This window comes from Anabrus simplex, chromosome 2, assembly GCF_040414725.1.
Source record: "Anabrus simplex isolate iqAnaSimp1 chromosome 2, ASM4041472v1, whole genome shotgun sequence".
NCBI lineage: Eukaryota > Metazoa > Arthropoda > Insecta > Orthoptera > Tettigoniidae > Anabrus > Anabrus simplex.
The window spans coordinates 547,551,117-547,567,070 of NC_090266.1; positions in this window are offsets into that span (position 1 = coordinate 547,551,117).

Below are 15,954 nucleotides of genomic sequence, written 5' to 3' on the forward strand. Positions count from 1 at the left end.
TTCGTGGTCTTGGCATAGGAGTGACGATATGTTAGCCACTCATTCTATCTCATCTTTGTCTTGCCCAAAAGCCCTTATCGTCGGCTTACTTCCAAAACCTCGTATGTTACAATGTTCTTCCTACCCATTATGTTCCTTAAGACTGGTCACGCCTCCCAGTCACATATTTATATGCAATCCATCAGAACCTTTTTCGTACTGCTTATTTTCCTGCGCAGACGTGTAAAGGAAAATGGACCTTACCATACCGTATAGTAGGGATGTTGTTCTCATGGCGAATTTAAGCATTCCTGAAGTTTAATGTTTTTAAGGTTCATTTTCCTCTACACGTCAGCATAGGAAAATGAGTACAATGGAAATTGTTCTGATGGACTGTACATGCACATGTGGCTGGGAGGCGTGACCAGCCTTAAGGAAGAAAATGGATAAGAAGTGCATTGTGAGATACGAGGTTTTAGAAGTAAGCCATCGTTATGTTCATCAGTAGTCTCCCATGATCTACCCTATACAACAGCAGCGAAGTCCATTATATCTCTTGAAACTAATATATCTGCTATATATTGCTGGAATCCTACAAGTTGAGCCTCAATGGAATAACGTTTCCTAAACTGGAGTTGCCTTCTAAAAAACCAGTTAGTAATTTCGCAAATGTGTGTAATATAAACAGAAATAATGTCTTCCCAGAGTTTATGTGCAAACACATGTCAAGCTGGCTGGCCTGTAATTATCGGTTTTATGTTTATCATCCTTAACTTTATGCACAGGGGCTAATGTAGCAATTCTCCATTCGTTTGGTAAAACACCTTCCCGCAAACAATTAATAAATGAGTACTTCATGTGGTACTATATCACAATAAAGCTACCACACAACCAGTCAGGCAGGCTAGGTGACAACTCACTTTGCTAAAATGCTACAGGCAGAATTGCGTGTTTTTTATGTTTAATAATTCACTTTGTTTACAATTTGCTTTACATCGCACCGATACAGATAACCCTTATGGCGACGATGAGATAGAGAAAAGAGCTAGGACTGGGAAGGAAGAAACCATGGCTTTAATTAAGGCTCAAACCCAGCTGGTGTGTAAATGGGAAACTACGGGAAACAATCTTCAGGGCTGCCGACAGTGGAATCGAACACACTATCTCCCGAATTCAAGCTGATAGCTACGTACCCAAATGGCACGGCCATTTGCTCGATTTATTATTATTATTAGACTATTATTATTATTACTATGATTATTACTATTATTATTTATATTATTGTTGTTATTATTACCGAGCGGAGTGGCGTGATAACGCACTACTGCTATCGAACCAAGCTCTGCATTCAAGAGACAAGTGGGTTCGAACCTCACCGTCCGCTGACCTGAGAATGGTTTTCAGTGTTTCCCAATTTTCACTTCAAGGCAAACGCCGGGACAGTCCCAATTCATAGGCCACAGCCGATTCTTTCCACCTCTTTACCAATTACACTCACCACCATTCATTTCGTCCTCATTAGCGCCTCAAATGAGCTTGGCGCCAAGAAGGGAATACGGCCGTAAAAACGTGCCGTATAAATTCATCTCACCTCTTCCCCGAACCCGTATGAAGAAACGGAACTATTGGGTAGACAAACTTTATTATTATTATTATTATTATTATTATTATTATTATTATTATTATTATTATTATTATTATTATTATTATTATTATTATTATTATTATTATTATTATTATTATTATTATCTATCTCCGTGGCTGAATGGTCAACTTACTGGTCTTCGGTTCACAGAGCCCCAGGTTTGATGCCCGGCCAGGACGGAGACTTTAACTGCGTATAGCTCATTCCTCTGGGTGTTATTGTTCGTCTTAATTCACTTCTCTTCACATACATACAACACATCACATGCCAACCACCACAGTAACGCACAAGACTGCATTTCAAGGGGTCTTCAAATGGTGGAATCTGGTCCGGATCCAGACCCCAATGCAGATTTTTCCGGACCTGCACGGTTTTTACGATGTCAAGAGTATGAAGAAAAGGAAGGAAAAAATGCAATTAAAGTCAGTAAACATAATTTTGGGAGTAATGTAGGACATATGCCAAATAGGATAACATAGAGATGTATGAATGCACGTTTTTACAGCTTTTACGGTGTTTACGGCTGGATGTCCTTCCTTACGCCGACCTTAGCTGAGGAACTAATGAAGAGGAAATTAATGATGCTGAGATAAATTGGATAAGGAGACGGTAGGAAACGCGGCATTTGCAGGGAAGTGAAAATAGGAAACCACAAAAAACAATTCTCAGGATAGCCGACGGTGGGTTTCGAAACCATTCGCCTCCCGAATGCAGAGCTCGGCTCCATAGCTGTAGCGCATTTAGACGCGAGGCCACACCGCTCCGTAAAGTAGAGATGAAACTCGATATAAAATTTGGGTGCCAAGAAAAATGGCGGACTGCAATCACTGATCGTGCAATATTGGACATTGTGTGCTATACGTTGCCATTACTATCAACAGATAGCGCAGCGATGTAACTTACGGCGTTGCGACGGACATCCGACAATGTTCCCCACACTACAAAGTAGGTTTCCATTAAAACGAAAAGTCGAAACGTTAATATAAAGCTGATATCATGAGAAATAATACTTATCTTTGAAAGCAAGATAGCAGAACACAGCACTGGCAAGACAATGGGCATCACATCAATATCCAAGCACAGTATTATATCGACACTGCACCGGTGAAACCTCGTATCCCACAATGCGCTTCCTATCCATTATTCTCCTTAAAACTGGTAAACGCTTCCCATCCACATATAGATATGCAGCCCATCAGAAAAATTTTCGTATACAAGTCTGTAAAATAAATTGAATCTTACTGTAGCGCGTTGTAGCAATGTATATTTGAATTACGTATTGCACCTTTCCCCTGTCCCAGATGGCCTAGCTCAGCGGATACGCTGTGTGGTACGTCCGAAGAACACATTTGTCTAACATAATTATCATACAAGATCAGGACACATTCTAGAATATATATTCGTGAATGAAAACTCAGCAAGGTAGAGGAGGTAAAATCATAATTTATTCCGGCTGAAACATAAAGTTCAAATTCAAACAAGTGTTATACTCCAATGAAAACTCAGAATTATATCCACTGACTGACAGAGCAAATGCAACACCAAGAAGGAGTGGTTCGAAAGGGATGAAAGTTGGGGAAAAAACAGAGACGGCACGGACGAATAATTGATGCTTATTTCAAACCGATATGCAGGTTACACAATGCGCACGACATCGACTCAGTAGGATGTAGGACCACCGCGAGCGGCGATGCACGCAGAAACACGTCGAGGTACAGAGTCAATAAGAGTGCGGATGGTGTCCTGAGGGATGGTTCTCCATTCTCTGTCAACCATTTGCCACAGTTGGTCGTCCGTACGAGGCTGGGGCAGAGTTTGCAAACGGCGTCCAATGTGATCCCACACGTGTTCGATTGGTGAGAGATCCGGAGAGTACGCTGGCCACGGAAGCATCTGTACACCTCGTAGAGCCTGTTGGGAGATGCGAGCAGTGTGTGGGCGGGCATTATCCTGCTGAAACAGAGCATTGGGCAGCCCCTGAAGGTACGGGAGTGCCACCGGCCGCAGCACATGCTTCACGTAGCGGCGGGCATTTAACGTGCCTTGAATACGCACTAGAGGTGACGTGGAATCATACGCAATAGCGCCCCAAACCATGATGCCGCGTTGTCTAGCGGTAGGGCGCTCCACAGTTACTGCCGGATTTGACCTTTCTCCACGCCGACGCCACACTCGTCTGCGGTGACTATCACTGACAGAACCGAAGCGTGACTCATCGGAGAACACGACGTTCCGCCATTCCCTCATCCAAGTCGCTCTAGCCCGGAACCATGCCAGGCGTGCACGTCTATGCTGTGGAGTCAATGGTAGTCTTCTGAGCGGACGCCGGGAGTGCAGGCCTCCTTCAACCAATCGACGGGAAATTGTTCTGGTCGATATTGGAACAGCCAGGGTGTCTTGCACATGCTGAAGAATGGCGGTTGACGTGGCGTGCGGGGCTGCCACCGCTTGGCGGCGGAAGTGCCGATCCTCGCGTGCTGTCGTCACTCGGGCTGCGCCTGGACCCCTCGCACGTGCCACATGTCACTGCGCCAACCATCTTCGCCACAGGCGCTGCACCGTGGACACATCCCTATGGGTATCGGCTGCGATTTGACGAAGCGACCAACCTGCCCTTCTCAGCCCGATCACTATACCCCTCGTAAAGTCGTCTGTCTGCTGGAAATGCCTCCGTTGACGGCGGCCTGGCATTCTTAGCTATACACGTGTCCTGTGGCACACGACAACACGTTCTACAATGACTGTCGGCTGAGAAATCACGGTACGAAGTGGGCCATTCGACAACGCCGTGTCCCATTTATCGTTCGCTACGTGCGCAGCACAGCGGCGCGTTTCACATCATGAGCATACCTCAGTGACGTCAGTCTACCCTGCAATTGGCATAAAGTTCTGACCACTCCTTCTTGGTGTTGCATTTGCTCTGTCAGTCAGTGTACAACAAAGAATATTTACGATGTAAAATTCGACGCTAAAAGTCGTTCAAAGTATACGGGTCACGAACAGGGGTATATGAAGTTCAATAACTTCGGAAACGTGAAATCTACGTATTTGTGACGGAGATCGAGATAAGTCGGCTGTAATTAGCCCGCAGGCTGAGATTATTAACCGTCTCTACCATGAATGCATAATGATCGATTCAAATATAGGCCTAACTACACTAATTCCGAATTTGTCGGACATAAAAATCAGAACACTTTGTTTGGGGCTGGCCCTAAGTTTAACCCACCAAAAGAACACTGATTCTAATACACGGTATTCAGATCGTGGGCATATGACAGTGGTTTAGAACCTCGCAAATCAACTACACTAAATGGACTGTTTAACAATAATCAACACAAGTCATTAACGTAACGACACAATCACACACATAAGGCACAAATAAACAATGAACACAAATAAACCACATTTGAAAAATAAAGACATAAATGGTACATGTTCAACATCGGATCGGGCGGGAATTGCACTGAGGATCTAGGGAGAGCTCGTGACTATCAGAGTCACATTCTACAGGCTATTTTTGGTTACCTATTTAAAAAGCAGGCGATCAGCTGGCTGGCGAAGGAAAAATACAATTTTTTGCCTGCGTGGCTCAAGCAATCCCCAAACACGACCTTTTAAGTTAACGGGACAATGCGCGAAATTTCACTCAAGCCGTCGAGCGGGATGATTATATTCTCGGCTCTTTACCTGGGAAACAAATTTTGCCCAGTGGAAAGACCATCTCGGCTTATAGGCCCTTAAATATATCACTCATTATAACATCGGATCTACCGGGCGATTTGGCCGTGCAGTTAAGGGCCCGCAGCTATGAGATTACATTCGGGAGATAGTGGGTTCGAATTACACTGTCCGCAGCCCTGAAGATGGTTTTCCGTGCTTTCGCATTTTCACACCAGGCAAATGCTGAGGCTGTACCTTAATTAAGGCAACGGGCGGTTCCTTCCAACTCCTGGCCCTTTGCTATGCCACCGTCGCAATAGGACCTATCTGTGTCGGTGCGACGTAAAGCCACTAACAAAGAAAACACCTGATCTGGGGTATACACTCTCAAAAACCAGGCTCAACTCATTACGTCAGCCACAATACTATTTCCAATTCAAGGCCTGAACACAATAGTCATGGCTCATCACGGCCTCATATTCGATAGTCCCCGGTTCAATTCTGGAGCTCAGATAGGGTTTGCCTGCCACTTTTCTAAATGACCCTCACTGAATTCAACGATGGGGATAGCCCTATGCGCACACTGTCAGCTGAAAAACAACACATGCAACAATAATTCTTCATGCATAACCTGTCTATAGATTAGTTCTACTCATTTCTAAGTTCACTTCGATCCTTGGGAGGTCCCGTGGCTTCCATTTTGCATAGATGACTTTGACATCGCTTATACCTTAGAGTCAGCTTGACACGAGTACACATAAGCCACATAATGATAATAAAAAGTATACTACATCCTGACATAGCCCTCGTATCCCAAGTCTAAATAACACTGAAATAAAACTGGAGTATAGCTTGCATCCAGCCCCAAGCGATATATACACAATAAATGAAAATAAACTAATGCCACTCTGGCTTACATTACAATTACTATTTAGATTTTAAAAAGGGGCCACGTATGAATCTGATCACTACATTTTATGCTTATAAACAGTTCAACTTATCTTTACAGTATATCCATTTCTGTCGATAGCGGCACCCTTAGAACCGCTGCATTGGTGTGATTTATTTCATGACAGCGTTGCTGTCGACGGATCTAGGAGTCTGCGCGTTCGGTCCTGCTGGTCCCATGTGCTGCCTTCGATCACGTGCTGCAGATGAGTCTCTGTAATTTGGTAACAGTTGTCAATCTCAATTCTCTTCACCGCATCGTTCGTGCATGAATACACTGTCGTAACCCTGGTAAGGACACAATTGGCAATATCACCTATCGAGACATTAGTTAGGTCAAACGATACTTACCAAATGGAGGAACACTTCCCGGTTCCTATCAAGTTTTCTCAGTGATTAGCCGTCATTAGCAGCCCGCGGAATTATTGCACAGCGCGACCTTGTGTTAAAACATTTATTAACGGAGTAAAGGCTGTTCTGCTGAGCTGAAGCAAATCGTTACTAAGCCTGTTCTATCACTGATACAATAAGCTTTGTCAATCGCGTTGAAAATACGCACCCCTCCAATATTACTTAGCCACTGCGAACACTGCAGTACTGGAGACAAATGAGACCAATGGGACGAATGAGATAGTTGCGCTAACGCTTCCTCCTTTTAGAGATTGAGTGGAGGGACGCGCGGTCCGGACATCCCCGAGATACACCCTGCTCGCTTTGTGTTCTTCGAGTTACCTCTCAACGGATATTTCAAACAAGTTGAAATGAGCAAAAAAAAGTCACAGTTCCATCATTCTTATGGCTTTATCTACTTCGAAAATATCAAAAGGAACTGTCCTCTTCTTGGATCTGTTGGATATGGCTCTGTGACTTATGTTCGGGATCGAATTCAAACTATTCCAGACCTGGATATTTCGTGTTAGAGGCCAGCCTGGCGTTGTTCAGTAGTTCCCCGATTTCAAATCTCTCGCTCTGTCTCTTGAATGCTGTTTGCCGACTCTCCTTTCTCTTTTTACAAATGCAGCAAATTATGCGCTTATTTTAGCAGGACTCAATTGTAAATAATTCTACACTTTAATCAAACTATCCAAAAGTTCAAAATATCAACTGACAATGTAGTAATGTAAAATCGAATTCAGACTGTATTCTAAATATGATATACATTTTACAACAATTTCCTTCCATGCTTGTAATTTGATAGTATAAATAGACAACAGGATTCGTTTTCTGAAACTCTCTGTTATTGGTTACACTCAGGACTAGATTATTATTATTATTATTATTATTATTATTATTATTATTATTATTATTATTATTATTATTATTATTAATATTATTATTATTATTATTATTATTATGACGAGTGCCTTTTTTCTAAACTTTGTTTAAGGGGTACTCTCAGTCGAAGTTGACAAAACCCCATGATGTTACAATTTTCGGCAATTATGCACAGTCCAGTTATCACTTTTCGTGCTGACATGTTTATAGAAAAATTAATTACGCTATTTTATTTGTAGTCAACATGTCAAGGTGGTAACGGTTGTGACTGGACTCAGTATTTCTAATCATTTTATATTTTAAAATTAAGTGAATACCTAAATATAAGCACGTTGTAGTGTCTCATTTTGCTGACCTGCTTGCAGTAAATTCCACACCGGTAAAAGAGGCTAATCACTGTCATCTTCACGTTTCGTCCCGTTGCTTTTCGTGTCGGTCTTTAGATGTCTTCCTTTCAGGAACACCAACTTGGCAGGTTCAATCCTGTTTCAGTCAGGTGGTATTTGAAGGTGCTCAAATACGTCAGCCTCGTGTTAGTAGATTTTCTGGCAAGTAAAAGTACTCCTGCAAGACTTAATTACGGCACCTTGGAGTCTCTGAAAACCGTAAAAGTAGTTAGTGGGACGTAAAGCAAATAACATTATTATTCTTTCAGCAACCATGAATTCACGTAATCCACAGGTTTCAAAATTCTTAATGGAGGGCCAACCAACTTGAGGAGCGTAAGATTTGCTATTGTATTCAGATGCAATGATGCTCTTCTTGGAGTCATGATCAAGTTCATTTTGAGAAGCCCCTATCACGTTCACTTGTCGAAATTAGGATGCTGCTTATAGTGTTAATAAGGGGTAGGAGATATTCACGGAAACCTCTCACGATTTGTCTCTCGTGGAGCTTAAAAAGTATACATAAGTTCCTATTTCTGCTTCTTCATAAGTTACATCAGGATTTTCCGGCCAAAACTGTAGCCAATTCTGGGATTTCAATATCCTCTGATGTCCAAAGACGGTTCTCAATACGCCTTCTCAGGCACTCATAGATTTTCACAGCATTAACATGTTTCCCTTTATTTCTTCCTCCTTTTTCACGTTTCATGCCTTTAAGCATTAACAGTGCTTCTGCTTCCAAGACTTTACTGTAGTAGGGGACATTCTTTTTCTTTATTTCAGAAAATACCTTAATTTGCTTGCATATCTTCCTATGGGGCGAATAAATTGTAATGTCACGAACTTGCAAGTCAGCACTAAGTTCTGTCTACTCCTGAAGAGCATCACATAAGGTCTAAGGAGTTCAAGGAGTCCCGCATACATGACTTGCTCAGTTTTGTCCATTAGGTATCATCGTTGGCACTTTTAAAATGTGCCAATAAAACTTTAAAATTTTTCCACACAGCTGAGACTGCTTTAAAGCTAGAAGCAATCCATCTTGTACCTAGAATCCTTCGAAATTACAGGAGTACGGCTTGAAGTTCCTCCGTATGAGCTTTCAATTCCTTGACATTTTTAGTTGACTGGTGGTAAACTGTATACAGTTTATCAACGGAAGGTTTGAAGTTGTTTTCATGTGAGGGGAAACCTTGACACACAATATTACCTGCGGAAAGTTCCAGCTTGTGATTAGCACAATGCCAGGACAAAATATTGGGAAACAGTTGCTTTATTAATGTAATTACACCTTTCTTCTTTCTACAGCCCCATCAGTTGAGACTGCAACAAGATTCTGCTTCAGAAACTCATCATTGAACCTAGTGCTCCAAAATAAGTCATCAATGCTTTAAATATACCTTCAGCAGTGACATCTCGCAATTCTATAATTCCCGAAAGAAATGTTCGTTGCCTGATCCATATCTGGAAGTCTTGACCTCAGGTACACTATCAGTGATGGCAGCTGACTGAGGGTGGTACATTCATCTGTAAGGAGAGCAATTTTACTATTCCCATGCACTATCATGTTTGCTGCCTTATTTGCCATTGCTGTTGCGATATGAGGAACAATATTTATGCATGCGTTAGTTGAATGAATAATGCAGCCAATATTAACGCCATTCAATTCCTGCACGTTAATTTCAGTTTCGAAATCGTGAAAGGCTTGATTTTTCTTAACTAATTTATATGCCGTTCGAAATACGTTGGCAGTTATTTCCTTTTCTTTTCGGCAAGCCTCAGTGCATGCTGTTTCCAAATTTTTCAACTCTTCTGTTTTTAGTAATTCAACTGTAGCCTGATGAGCTGAACTCTCATTATGTTAAAATATTTTCTTGTTGAAAGAAAGCATTTCGATGGCTTACTTCTAAAACCTCGTATCTCCACATGCACTTCATATCCATTTTCTTCCTTAAGACTGGTCACGCCCTCTTGCCACATATGGATGTACAGTCCATCAGAACAATGTTTCGTTGTGTTCATTTTCCTATGGGGGTGTATAAATGAAAATGAACCTTAAATACATTGAACTGTAGGAGTGCTTAAATTCGCCATGAAAACAACATCCCTACAATACAGTGTGGTAAGGTCCATTTTCCTTTACACGTTTGCATAGGAAAATGAAGGCTACGAAAAAGGTTCTGATGGATTGCATATAAATATGTGGCTGGGAGGCGTGACCAATCTTAAGGAATATAATGGGTAGGAAGAACATTGTAACATACGAGGGTTTAGAAGTAAGGCGACGATTTGCTGACATTTATATTCAGTTCCACTAGTTTCACAAATAGAAACCTGAAAGCCATTGCTGTTAAATGTCCATCCCTCGTAATGTGCTTTCAGTTCGCAAGTCCCCAACTTCTTTACAAATTTTGCAGCCAAATTTCTTATTTTTTACAACTAACCATTCGTACTTACTGCAAATTCCAGATTTTTCTCCAAATCCCAAACATTAGGGAATGTCTTCCGTCCCACTGTTACACGCGGCTGTAAGCTCTTTATTGTGGTCTTCTTTTGCATTACCACACGACACTCTTGGCGTTTCCCTGTCATTATTTAGGTTCGAATCATTAACTTTCAGCTTTTTCGATGCCTGGGTGGAAGTATGATGATGATGCTTGTTGTTTAAAGGGGCCTAACATCGGAGGTCACCGGCCTAGGGAAGGTGTAAAATAGTTCGTTATTTTCTTCTTCCTTCAAAACTAAACACACTCACAAAATAACAACCTAACTCGCCACCAAACTGTAGCTTACGTGCATATAAGAACGAAACTTCCTTTTTCACGATTGTTAGAGTATGTACCGTCAATGCATTTTTGTTCAGGTGTTCATATTACCAATACAGTCTAATAATTCCTTTGCCTTCTTTAAAGTTACACACGACGTTAAGAAATTCAAAACCGAGTTACGAAAGACACGTCACTTTCCAATGCAAAGCACACAACAAATCAAATACTCAATAAATTTAAAGGCACCGGTATCACATCAGGCAAAAGCGAGCGATCGTAAGTATCTACATTAACTGTACAGCCATCATACGGCACTAAAATAGTTATTTTTGCCTAAACTAATTACATTTCTTCCAATAAGGCAGCAATTAACAAGCTTTAGTCGAGAAGATAAAAATCTGGCCTAATGTTTCGATTCTGCTGTTTAGTGCCGAGTTGCCGACCGAGAGAATCTGATTCTATTGATCGATTTAAATCGAAGACTACTCAAAATCTTCTCCAGCTGCTGTGAACAGTGCGTTGAAGCCAGCTGATCGATGAACGTTCAAGTCGGAAGTTACAGTTGTCAGACTGGACAGAAATGTACCAATACTTTTTTCTTCTTAAACAGTCTTCCAATGTGTAATGGGTATGCATACACTCGCGTTCCCCATGAAAAGAAGCCCTGACTATTAAAAAAAACGCAATTGGGAAATACCCCGGTGCCAATGATTACTTAGTGTACTGTGATTATAAAGTTGAAACATAATCACCCAACAACAACACATGAGTACGCAAGTAATTCCATGGAAATAAGGTGTTATAAGAATTACTACAAGTTCAACATTCTAAATCCAGCATCATCATATACGATTTCACACACAACTTAAGTATTTCCAGTGCTTAACACTACGGCTTACAATTTTATAGGTTTGTGACTTCCCCACTCGGAGAACAATCATCAAATGAGAAATGCAACCAAGCAAGCAAAGGGCGCCAATCTTTAAGTTGAGGACTTAAAGATAAAATTTATAATCAAGCTTGGACGGACTCTTATCACAGGGGTGGGGTGATAGTGCACTAATCATTAAGCAGGAGAATTAAAAATCAAAAGGCTAATTAAGGTAGATTGATTAAAGTGAACGCGAAAAATACTATTTATTATATTTAATATAAATGACGACGGTTTAACGAGAACTGAATTTAAAATATAAAATGAATTTAACAAAAAATTGAATGACTCTACTTCGCGAAAACTTGCAATATCTTTAACTCGTTTGCTCACCATGTAGTCTTGTTCTGCTGGTCCTGGGAAGGCTTCCCTCCTTGTAGCTGGAACATCATCGGTCGTCTTTGATATCTCTTCATCTGCAGCGAAGTACCATTCCTGCCTTGCAAATTGCACCCACCACTAATTGGAAGATGACTTCAAAACTAACACTCCCTATTATGCTTTATCCCGTATATTGGAGATAAGCCCTAAGTCATAGTTAGCAGAACCACCTTGGGTTATATGGAGAGGATACTCAATTAAGAATCCTTCCAACTTTACTGAAAATGTTCTCTGAAGTTTCATTTCTATCTATATTAATACTACCTCTTGACTTAGACTGGTTCGAACCGGTCTTGTAGCCGTGCTGTACGTAATTACTGATGAGAGTGGCTCTACATCCCTCATTCCGAATTTCTAAGTACCACGTTGTGGTAATGAAGTAGAATGCTAACGCAGAATCAAACGAATAATAATACCGAAGAATGCAGCAGAGTCCAGTAGTAGAGATGAAGCCAAGAGCTCCAGCATGCCCTTTTATAACCTTTACTGGTGCTAATTACAGGTCGCAACACGTGGTCCAATCAGATGACATGTCTCTCCCCACTCCAGATATTAGAGTTGACGGGTCTTAACTCTGATATTAACTGTTCTTCTATTGGTCCATTCACTCATTATCCATGGCAACATGACGCTCCTTTCAAAATATGGGCGTTGATTCGTTTGAATAATTCTGGTCGAAATACGGTAGCTTACGTTGGGACGCGTGAACACGTGCTCGCATTTCTCAGAACTTGGTGTCTAAATTGGTCCTTTCTCCCTCCTCGGTGATGTGGCAAGATAGAGGAAATCTACTGCAAGTTAATTTTAACCGACTGTCGCAAGAATCTAAGTGAATATTAGGATATTCAGCCCTCGTTTACAAGTCGTAGTTACAAAGTAATGAAATGATAGTGAGCAAATGATTAAACATGAATTATAATACAATTACATACCAAAATAAATATCATGACGTTAAATTCTTGAATTAATTACACATAATAAAATTAACATAATTACACTGTAACGTCTGGAACGTTACATACGCCCCCATGAGTTCTTAACAAATATCATATGAGTTGAGAACTCACACACTTACTCCCACATTGACTTGAAATACCTCTATTACCTGCCCATAACGAGCGACAGTATTTTCATACAATTAATTATCTCTCACTCTTTCCATCATATCTCTCTTAGACTGCTTACCATTGCGACTGTCTGTTATTTCAGTTCATCTTGAGGTTTAGATGCTAAATTATGCCCAACATGAGCAACTTTTCACTTTTGTAAAAAAAAAAAAACAAGATTATCCTAGAAAATATAACATAATATATATACAATTTCAGATTATAGACTCTGCCGAGTGTCTATCTGTCCTTTTACTCCCCATCTCTCAGACATTCTTTGCTAGATAGCAATAACACGTTCTCTTCCAATCTATTACATTAGAAACATGGAAAACAAATGATACAAACAATTTACACTTTTATCACTCTTTCGAATGTTTCAAACTTATCTTGAAGCAGGATGTAATACACTTCACTCGAATACACACGTGATTTAAGCTCACGGTAAAATTATTGCAAGTTAGAAATGCACATACGGAAAAATTAATTATTTGCCGTCGTCAGCTTTAATTAGCCTTCTGTAACATCTCAGAAAACAAATATATAAAATTTCATGGCCTCACATACGGAAAACAGATGATCTATCGTCAATGAACGAGCGTAATTCTACCGCTACACAAACACCTCCCTTGTTTACAAACACAACTAGGAAATACCACCACAATAGAGCCGTAAACACATCCCGCTCGTGGTCTGACATAACAAGTAGCAACTTCCCCGAGTTACTGACCTATATCTCACAATCCGGTTCAGCCACTTCACACGACAGGTATCTCCTTAAACTACTAATGTTATATGAACCATTCATTACGCTCTCGCCATCCGCTAACTTGTAAGCACAGGGTCCTAGTTTACGATGTACTTTATAAGGGCCTTGATATAACAGAAAAAATTTCTTAGTCACCTTATCCTCACTGTTTGACAACATGGGAACTCTCACCAAAACCATATCACCTACCTCAAAGTTATCCAGTACCTTACGTTTCTGTTGCCTTTTACGTTTATCTCCAGATTTAATCAGGTTCTCCCGTGCCAGTCGGACGTAAAATTCAGCATTACGAGGTGGTTCCTCAGGCAAACCTAACACTCTCACTAGTTCATTCTGAGGCTTACAACCAAAATGAACTTGTGACGGCGTCAATCTCGTGCTTTCATGTTGAACTGCATTGATCCATGTCTCTATGCGGGATAAATGAGCCACCCAGGCTGTATGCTTATCGAACACTAAGCATCTAAACATGCGAGATAACTCTTTCATAACGCGCTCACACATATTGCCCTGAGGGTATCTAATAGATGAATGAACCTGTGTAATACCTAGCTCTCTAATTATGGACTTCCATTTTTTCGAAATAAATTGCGGTCCACTGTCTGATAATATTCTACGAGGAGTACCTAATTCAGGGATATACTTCTCTTTGATTATACGACTACAAGATTTTCCAGTGGCTTTTCTCATACCGTATAATCTGACCAATTTCGAGAAGGCATCAATAATGACTAAAATATATTGGAAGCCGAACTGTCCCTTTACCACAGGTCCAAATAAATCAGTACACACCAAGTCACCAGGTCTTTCTGAGATTACTGCTTGACGAGGTCCTTCTAAATAGCGGTTAGGAACTTTGCTACGCTGACACAGATCGCAAGTGGAAAGAATTTTTCTTATATCTCTTCCCATCTTGTCCCATATAAAATTCTGTCGGATCTCATACAGAACTTTATTAGCTCCATAATGTCCTAATTCCTTGTGGATAAACCAAATCAATTCCACACGTAGCGCTTTGGGTACACAAATCCTCCAGAGATCCTCGCTACATTTCCTGGCTAGAAACCCGTTAACCAGTTTGTACATGTGCCTACCATGCGACACAGTGAGCTGCTCTCCTCCCTGAAGTACAGACAAAGGTTCCCGACATTCTTCGTCTACCGACTGTTCAACCAATAGGTTACGTAGTCTATTTAGAGCAGTTTCATTTTCCTTAGACAGACATGTACATATAATAATGCCCTCACGTGGCTCTAGAAGGCTACCTTCTTCGCACAACTTCGGATCACGTGACAATAAATCAGCAAGGACATTATTCTTTCCCTTAATGTGAGTTACCTTAAAATCATACTCTTGTAGGGCGAGTATCCATCTACTAACTCTGTTAGACGATAATTTACACTTGGATACAAAAGAAAGAGCATGATGATCCGTCCTAACTTCAAATTCGGTACCTAAAACATACATCCTAAATTTACTGAGGGAGTATACGATAGCTAGGAATTCAAGTTCCGTTATAGTATAACGCTTTTCAGCAGCACTTAAACCTCTGGAAGCTAAAGACACAATCCCTAAATTACCATCATCATCTACTTGACATAGTGCCCCAGCGATACCACAGTGAGATGCGTCCGTCAGCAACACATACTTCCTATCGGGCATGGGGTATCTCAAAACAACCGCCTGCCTGAATCCTTCTTTTAATTTTAGGAAAGCTCTATCATGATCCTGTGTCCATTCCCACTTACTTCCAGCTTTCAATAGTTCTCTAAATGGCTCTAGTAAGTTACCAAATCTCACTACAAATCGTCTGAAAAAATTACATACACCTATATACGATCTGAGCTCCTTAATATTTCTAGGTGTCGTAGTATTCAATATTTTTTCAATTCTTGTGCTCTCAGGCGTCACTCCCATTGCCGATACACGGTGCCCCAAAAAAGTCACCTCTCGTCTACTGAAAACACATTTGTCAAGTTTCAGAGTAAAACCAGCATACTCTAATTTAGAAAAAACCCTCTCCAAGTGGTCCAAGTGCTCTTCAAAGGTACTAGATCCTATAACCAAATCATCGATATAAATAGTAGCATAATCTCCAGTATCATCTCC